This window comes from Octodon degus, unplaced genomic scaffold, assembly GCF_000260255.1.
Source record: "Octodon degus isolate 3935 unplaced genomic scaffold, OctDeg1.0 scaffold00187, whole genome shotgun sequence".
NCBI lineage: Eukaryota > Metazoa > Chordata > Mammalia > Rodentia > Octodontidae > Octodon > Octodon degus.
In genome coordinates, this window is record NW_004524763.1 from 4,325,133 (window position 1) to 4,334,834 (window position 9,702).

The window sequence follows — 9,702 nt, forward strand, 5'->3', positions numbered from 1 at the left end:
AGGCCAAGGGAATGATTCAGCTGAGTAAGGATTGGAATCTATCCTTGTGGACAGTGACTAAAAAGTCCTCAAAAATAAACAAATTAACTTTGTAAACCATATAACTAGGAAGGTGTATTTTACTCATGAAATGAGAAAGTAATTTATTTAGAAAAAAAGGTGTTGAAAGGAAATTATATTTGAGGTTGTTAATTTTGTCTATTGGCCATCAATAGCTTAAATGATGATGTAGAGTGTGCCTAAGGAGAGTCACATGGAGAGAAAAAATTCTCTCAGGCTTTCATAGAGAGCAAATTGGTCAAGCAATGGCCATGACTCATCCACATGGATGACACTTACAAAGGTTCTACAAACAGTGGTATAGGGTTTTAGGATAAATCCTGAGTGGATTTGACTGGCCTTATCAGATACAAAAGTTATATTTCTTGTTATATAGGTCTTGCTTTATCTTGGTCTTAACCATTCAGCAAAAATGTATAAAAACAAAGTAAAAAAGTAAAGTCATATTAATATGCTGAGCTGTAAAAGGCTCAAGTCAACAACTTCTGACATTGCCAGTCTTACGGAAAACCCACTACTATTATAGACTACTGGACTATATTGGAATATTTTGCTGAATTCACACACCTACAATATTTAAATGACAATTGAATACTCTTCTTTGACAAAACTAAGCAAAAAGGGGGATACAAATGAAGGACTATTTTGTATCCGTATATTCAAAATAGTTAGGATAGATATACAGCTGCATTCTCTTAATTCAATGAATAGAGAGATTTGCTCTAATAGTGTTTGTGGACAGGATATCATGTCTGCATCTTGTATAATGAATAATCACTAAGACAACAATATGCAATGTATTAATTATTGAAACTGTGCTAGTAATTGGTTTTGAAACTGTCTCATTGATATTTGTTTCTTAATAAAATTATTTTTAACAAAATCTGCTGTTGCTTATATTTAAAAGGCAGAAGATGCATCAGAGCTGTCTGCACATTGCCTGAGAGCTTCACTTCTACAGTCTTTTCTTTCTTTTGAACATTCAGGAGGTGAAGTCACTAATGCATCCTGGAGAAACTAGGTTCTAGGTTTCTAGAAATCATAAACTAGGCTATGATTATGTTTAGAAGTGGGGTAACCATATAACTTATGATCCACATTTGGACATGATTTTTCATACTGGGACACTTTTTAGACTGAAACATGATGCTATTAATAAATAAACCAGGACAACAGATATAATCTGAAATTATCCAAAGTTAATAGGATCATACAGACATCACATTTGTAAGAGAATTGGGGCCTGGGAATGACTATTTATAAATGGACAATGACGGACCCCTTTTCCACAACTAGAAAGCCCAAATTACTCATGTCCGTGATTCACAGAGCACATAGAAGTCACTATAACTAGCCAATAGTTAGGCTCATTGAGAAGTGTTAGGTAATCATTCAGCCTGGGTACAGCCAAGCAGTTCCTCATCTTCCACTCTACAGCTCTTCATTTCAGTAACTGAGCATCATATAGACCACCATGTGTTGGTTTCTACTGATTGCTTCAATTTTCAGCTATATTTCAGTTGCCTAGCTAATGAGGAAAAGGAAAGTAGCAGAAATTTCTTACATGGAAATGAGAATTAAGATGAGAGATCTCTACCTCAATCTGAAAAGGATCATGACAATCAAAACCTACCTACTTTTCAAGGAAAATAAGTTAGTGCCTTCCAGCTAAGAGATCAACTTGGGTGATCAACTATGTGCATTTTCTTGAGAAAATGAGATGTTTCTCAAAACCCAAGACTTTCAGTATGAAAGTCAGGCAATTCCTAAGCAAGCTGAGACAAGTCACTTGCTCTACTTTTAATAGTCCTTGACATGTTTTGTTTGTTTGTTTTGTTTTTCTCCTTTATCTTTTTCTTTTAGAATGCTATCTCTATTTTGGAGACTACCTATTTTTTCCTGGCTATATGCTTTTATAGTTGTTTCTTTCTCTCTTCCTAGTTACCTGGTTAATACCTTCTTGAACAATATCCATTATATAATTAGATACAAAACCATATAAATAGACATTGTACCTACAGCTCTTTATTTATTTATTCTGTATTTTAGTGAAGGGTCTGCAAGGTATTCAGGGGAATGAGTATTTACAAATGGACAATGAGGGACTCCTTTTCCACAATTACAAAGCCCAAATTACTCATGTCCATGCTTCACACAGCACATAGAAATCACCATAACTAGCCAAAAAGTTAGCCTCCGAGAGAAGTGTTAAGTAATCATGTTACTACTAGATCAGACCCAGTGATTCTCCTGTTTACAGCCTCCCAAAAGCTGGGATGACATGTGCATGCCACCATACCCAGTCTCAATCACTGTCTCAGCATGCCCTGGGGGGTGCGGCCAGAACCACAGGCCCAGGGATAGAACCCCAGGCCCCTGCGCCTGATTACAGGTGCTTTAACCTTCTAAGCTATTTGTCCAGCCCTTTATAGCCATTTATAAGCAATGAGGGTACATGCCCTTTTACAGTAATTGATTTGGGCAGGAATTTCTTCATTGAGAATTTTTATATTCTAGACAAACTTGTGGAAAGAAATCTTTGACTCCTGAGGAGAGTAGTACTAATCCTATAGCAGAGGTCAGACTAAGGGAGTCCAGAAAGGAACTGTGGAACTAAGATGAAGAGATGAACTTGTGCAGTCATGACTCCCAACTCAGCTTCTGGGCAGAGTCTTGTTGTTCATCGTGTTCTTTCACAGGTTTTTTCTCTCTTTATCATTCTCTACCTGCCACTCCACTGCCATCTCCAACACTGAACGTGAAATCATTGCCAACTCCTTTTCTGTCACATTAATAACCAAATTCTATTGATTCTATAAATACAAGTTTCTTATCCAGTCTTTGCTAGAAGTTTAGAGTATATGTTGAGCCCATACTCTTCATGGGGAGGGCTTGATCTTATTCACAGGCATTAAGACAGCTGCCATGTCTGTAATGTCCTAACCTAGCTGGTTAAACCAAGCTTCAGTTTTCAGCTGGTTGATCCAACACTGGACAGAATATATCCTGGAATATGGGCTCCTGGTCCAGGTACTACTCTTAATCTAAGTTCTGTGGATGAAGTGACACTAACTTGGGGATTGACACTAGCTTATGATGTGACCACATGGTGGCACCTGAATGCTGACCAGCAAAAGCATCAATGCAGAGAGAGTCAAAGGAGGAGGAGAGAGAACAATAAGAGATTGACAAGGGACAGAGAGCTTGTTCATATCTCAAGGAATTCTTGTGTCAGTATCTCTACTGGAACTAAAGTTCAATCCTGACTTTGGTTTCTATTAAATTTCTTAAAAACAGTCTAATAACCTTCAATTTCTCTCTCAATTTTAATTGATCACCTCTGAATTTCTCTTATTTGCCATCAGAATAACCTTAACTATAACATTATGTCTAGTCTGTCCCAGCTCACGTTCTTATTTTCTCTCCTAATATGATGTGAAGCTTCTATATAAAACTATACCATCTTGTGCATAATAAAAATTCAACCAATGTTAACCACTCTTTTTATATTCCACAAGCATTCGTGAAGTTTTTAAATACTGTGTTGAATATGTATAAGAGTACCTCTGTTTTCTTAATTGGATAATAAATCTGATATATGAAAAACTGGGATAGAAGACAGTACCCTAGAAGTGTCTTATTCTGTTTTCTATTGCTATAATGGAATACTACAGACTGAGTAATTTATAAAGAAGTTTACTTACCTCATAATTCTAGAGGCTAGGAAGCTTAGAAGTACAGCATCAGCATCTGCTAGCTTCTCATGAGGGCATCCTAAAACGGCAGAGGCCATGGCACTTTAAGATACAGCAGGTTACCGGAGAGAGCAAGGTTTTAAACAGAGCTGCTGTTTTGATAGCTCATTAGTCTGTTCATCCATGAATAAATTATTCTGTACATGAAATAGCACACTCATCATTAGGTCATCTAGGAAAGATCATCTTGGAAGGACGTCACTTCCACATACTATGAACCCATGAAGTGAGATTGTCTCCAACAAAGAACTGTGGGGGCTCACTCAAACCGTAACAGGAAATAAAACCAGCAAAGTTATTGTTGCAAGCAGGCAGATGAAAATAAGACAAGAGAACAATCTGCTTGACTGATTATCTTTTCTAGGAAGTCACATTTCTTCTTATCCTCTCACTGCTGATGACAGAGAGCCTATTGCTTAGTGCACTTATCTATTCTGATCAGAGTTACGCAGTAAATCTCTGAGGAAAAGGTTGTAGAACTTTATACAGCTTGGGCATCTTAGTATCTTACTATACTCAGAAACTCAAACAACAAATAAATTCTTATAAGAGCTAAATTATATTCATGTTAGTAACTCCAATGTTTTTCATCATGGTTTCATATTTGATTAGACTCCCTCAGAGTTCTTCACTGAGGGAGTTTTTTACTTTCAAAGCCTTACATTTCTGGGATGCTATAATGCAAATAATAAGAAAAATATTAATATTCTTTTGAGTAAAAAAAACCCCAGCATCCCTCTGTCACTACTGAAATTGGAGACAAAGTTCTAGAAAATGAGAATAGCTTTATCCAATGTCAGTGGAGGAAAGGAAGAATGACTGAGCACGTAAATGATTCCAAACAAGCTGGGACGTATGTCTCAAAGCAGAACATGAAACACATTTGCTTTGCAAGGGCCGGACAATGCTACAAGTCTGAGAACTCTGCAGGATGCTCTTCAGGGGCACAACAGAGTGTTTAAAATATGCTGATGTCTCCTAATATTCATACTGCTAGGATGACACTGTTACATGCCTTAACTTGGAAAGTAAGACTCCTGCTTAGTCTATGCAGTGATTGGGCCGGGGAGATGGCTCAGTAGAATAAGCGCTTCCCTGGCAAACACAAGGGCCTGAGTTCAATCCCCAGTTCCAAAAAAAAAAAAAAAAAAAAAAAAAAAAAAAAAGATTCATGCAGGGATTTACTACTTCCTAACCACTAACATACCTGCACTTTATTTATTTATGTACAGCTGAGATTTCTATAAAAGCAAGATCTTTAGGCAGATTTATCTAAAAACAGGAAAGTTAAAAAGTAGAATTCAATTATCTATCTATCTATCTATCTATCTATCTATCTATCTATCTATCTAGAATGTTTTATAAATTATTAATTACTTGAAGTGTCCCTGAAAATGGTCATTAGAATTAGAACTACACATTTAAAAAAAAAAAAAGATTAGGACTCCAGGTGATAGAGTTGATGCTCCAAAATTCTGTTCCCTTCCCACACACTAGCTCTTTGCGGTTTAGATTTTTCTACTATCACAAGACAGAAACTCTTTTTCACTGTGTTCATCTAAAGACAAATCCTAGTGGGGAACTTCTACTCCTACTCATTCTGTACAATATCCGACATTATTTGGCACTCCCTGATTTCTTGGACTCCTTACTCTTTTTGTTCTCTTTCCCTGTTGCTCATTAAAATGGCTAATCTTGATTGTCAACTTGACAGCCTTGAGAGTTTCATAGCAGATTAATGAAGCACACCCTTCCTGCTGTGCCTTGGTAGGTCATGGATGGAAAGAGAGAGGGGGGATGCTGGGGGAGAGAGGAAAAGGGAGGGAGTGATGCCCTTGGAAACTGTATCTTGTCTCCAGCCCTTCCTTTTGGCCCTTGCCCTGGTGCTGCTTCCCAGTCACCTTGAAATGAGTAGAATTGCTCCACCTCCCCTTTCTCATATGATGTGCCTGTCTTGGAGCCAGCCATGAATTAAAATCTCTGAACTATGAGCCAAAATAAACCTCTTCTTTTTAAATTGTGGGTGTTAGGTATTTTGTCCCATCAGTGGGAAACTTGACCAATGAAATATTAATAAGACTTTCCCGGGCGTCTGCTGAAGATGGCGGAGGAGCAGGTCCTGGTGCTGGATGGCCGAGGCCATCTCCTGGGCCGCCTGGCTGCTACTGTGACCAAGCAGGTACTGCCAGGCCGCAACAAGGTGGTTATACCAACATTTCTGGCAACTTCTACAGAAACAAGTTGAAGTACTTGGCCTTCCTCCACACGCAGATGAATACCAACCCATGCCGCGGTCCCTTTCACTTCCGGGCCCCCAGCCGCATCTTCTGGTGAACTGTTCGAGGGATGCTGCCCCACAAGACCAAGCAGGCCAGGCTGCCCTGGACCGCCTCAAGATGTTTGATGGGATACCATCACCCTATGACAAGAAAAAACGGGTGGTGGTTCCTGCTGTTCTCAAGGTTGTGTGCCTGAAGCCAACAAGGAAATTCGCTTACCTGGGCCGCCTGGCTCACGAGGTTGGCTGGAAGTACCAGGCAGCGACAGCCACCCTAGAGGAGAAGAGAAAGGAGAAGGCCAAGATCCATTACAGGAAGAAGAAGCAGATCATGAGGCTACGGAAACAGGCTGAGAAGAATGTGGAAAAGAAAATCAGCAAGTTCACAGAGGTACTCAAGACCCACGGATTTCTGGTCTTGGCACAATAAAGAATGCTTGACCTGGCTTGCCCTTCCTCCAGCACTGCCCTGGGATGTGGGGGCAGCTGTCTAGGTGCACAGGCACCCTGGTGCCCCAAGCTGGGGAGGAAGAAAGCACTGTAGTCCCTCCTCAAAGTCTTCCCTTTAGGGTACTTGAATAGCTTTAAGTCTCACAGGATGGAATTTCTAACCTCCTTCAGGAGGCCCTTAGAGAAGGATAGAACTACCAGGTACTGCAGTGTTGGAAGACCCTACTGGGGCGCCCTGCCTCTGTGGCCCAGGGCCATACTCTGAAGCTGCAGGATGACTGGAGGTGCACAAATAAGGCATTGCAGCCTCACCCCTTGGCCTTCCCTCTGTCACCAGAGACAAATAAATTATTTTTAAACAAAAAAGAAATATTAATAAGAGAAGTACCAGTATCTCCTACACTGGCATGAATTTTGGAGACTTGAGAATTGGTGCTACCTGTCTTAGTAAGTTTAAGCAATTAAATTAAGGATGCCAATATGCTTCATGTTGCCAAAAGGATAGTTAACAGCAACCATATATCCTTTATTTAGATTATTCCATTAATACTGCAAAAAATATTTACTAATAGCATAATATTTTCCAAGCACTGTTCTAATTATGCTGCTTATGTGACTTCACCTACCCTTGTAGCAACCTTATAAAGTAGGTTTTATTATTTTCATTTTATAAATGTGGAAAAAGAGGCAGAATTGACAAGCTAAAAATTTTTGGAGACAAGATTTGAGCTTAGAATTTTGAATCTCAAAATCTGTTTTAGTATTCAATCATATATATGATCATTAGCTCATAATTCTAACAACATTTAATGTATTGGCCCTAAAGGCATAAGTTCTTTTTTAAAATATCCTATTAATCCAAAGAAATGTATGGATGTCTCTTCTAACGTCCAGCAAATGTTCTTTCTTCAAATGTCTGTGTGAAGCAAACAGCTAACAAATTGTTATCAAAAGAGAATTGCCGTCTAGGTCTTTGACTTTGAGTCACTTTTCCCAGACTTGAAAGCTGTTGGCAAAATCAGAAAATGTCCCTCAGGAGCAAAGGACTTTCTGAACTATATTTAAAATAAATTTTGTAAAGTAATGGGGAAAAAAGGAAACACTTTGAGTTATAGACAGCTCATATAACCATTCTGTATGTCTATGCCTCCAAATCAACTAATTCATCATTTCCCTTTGAAGAAAATAGTGCAGATGCACCTATTCTGAAAATTATTAAAATAGTTTTAAAGGCAGAAAGATAAATAATAAATACTAGAGCAAATATTGCAAAATTGTGACTAATCAGTTATACTAAGTTGATTCAGTGTAGCAGTCTAATTGAGATGATCTTTGTTGCTTATTATAAGAATGATTTTAATTAGAATGTATATACTGACAATTAGCAATAACCTCACAGAAATCCTACTCAATAGGTGATAAAGCAAGAGAAATGTTATGCTGGCTTGCCATTGGTTTGTAGGAAATGGACATTAAAGCACTTTACTTGCAGCCTTTGGGAGGCTGCAAGCCATTTTTTGGTGTTCTGAGAGCCTGAGAAAAAGGGTGTGTTGTTGTGTTAGTACATTTTTAAGAGATTCAATCCAGTTAATGCACGCAAGAAATTTAACTTACATTCAATGGGCTCTAGGGACTTTGAATGTTCAAATACTGAGGAAACTAACTAGACTGGTCTTCAGAGGGGCTTAAACTAGAATACATGACAAGCAGTTGATGAGAGCCATAAGCCTCTTTCTATTTCTGACTGGTTAGAAGAGACATGCACCAGCAGACTGAGAGCAGATGGCAGGGAGCAAAGGGAGGTGTTTGTGCGGGTGGTGGAGATGGTGGGAAAATGCTGCTGTGGTTTTGGGTTCTGCATGCAAAACCAAGGGGATCAGAATCATGAGATGGCTTAGGTGGTACTTCGTAGCTTCCAAATGTGCAGAGCAGACAGCTGGAAATTCAGATTTGGCCTAGATATTTTTACAACCCCTGGAATGAGGCAAGATGACTTCTTCTTAGGATTGAATAAAGAATAAGGATTAAAATACAGTCTTAGGTATCAAGTGAATAGTGCCCTAAAGAATCAGGTAAAAACTACATTCTTTTTTTTTTTAATTTTATGTATTTGGTGCAGGGTTTCACTATGCAGCTCAGACTCGTAGTGATCCTCCTGTTTTCAGCCTCCCCAGCACTGGGATTACAGGCGTGTGCCACCATCTGGGTGTCTGCCTCAGGCCCAATGTGCCCCCCAGGGGCGGGGCCAGTGGCAAGAACTAAATTCTATCAACAGTTGCTGTATTCAAAATGATCAAATTCCATAGGCATTTGATGTGACAAGAAAATTAACTCTCACCAACTTAGAAGCCCTTCTGAAGATTTCTTCGATACTGGTGATAGCAAATCATTCGACTTAAAATCTACTTGACTCTAATATACAGAACCAAGAGTCAAATCTGAAATTGTGCTACCATAATTGTCACAGAGAAAATGATACACTGCATCAGCTGCACAGATAGTGGATCATTCAAGAGTCAAAGAATTTATATGATCCTTTGAAGCATAATTTGTAACAGTGGTTATTCTGTCCTGTTCCTGAGATACAGGCTCAATATTATGAAATACATCAGCATATATTCGGGGTAGAGGGAGGAGAGGGGGGGGCTTCCCATCAGATCTGCCACAGACTTACAAGAAAGGAACAGGACTTTCTCCCTGCTCACTTCCGTGTGCTCATCTTCCAGTCCTCCCAATATTATTAGTGTAAATTAAGGACAAGAACACTGGCGATGGGACTGGATGGGTGGACATCAAGTGACTGTTTTAAATCCGTTAGGAAATCAGATTGTGTGCTTCTGACAATTAATAACTAAAGATGCTTGTGAAGCTTAAATGAGAATGAATGGCAAAACGATATATGCCATATATTTAAAAATCATATGTATTAATAAAAGTGCCAGTGTAGCTCCCTCTGGGCAGTGGAATTATAGACTCTTTACAAGTTACTTTTCATATCATATTTTCTCTTCTTCTTATAATAAAATGCATTTTCATATAATAAAATAATCTGAAAATGAAATAAGATACTGGTCAATATAAATTAGGGTTAAAATTAGATATATACTTTTGTAAATATACATGCAATATATAACTATAAATATATATGCAATAAAATAT

The 9,702-nt window shown here is 38.5% G+C and overlaps 1 pseudogene; it reads left to right on the forward strand.

Moving 5' to 3' along the window:
• The first annotated feature begins 5,916 nt into the window (after positions 1-5,916).
• LOC101589102 lies at positions 5,917-6,523 on the forward strand (annotated as a pseudogene).
• Positions 6,524-9,702: the final 3,179 nt, after the last annotated feature.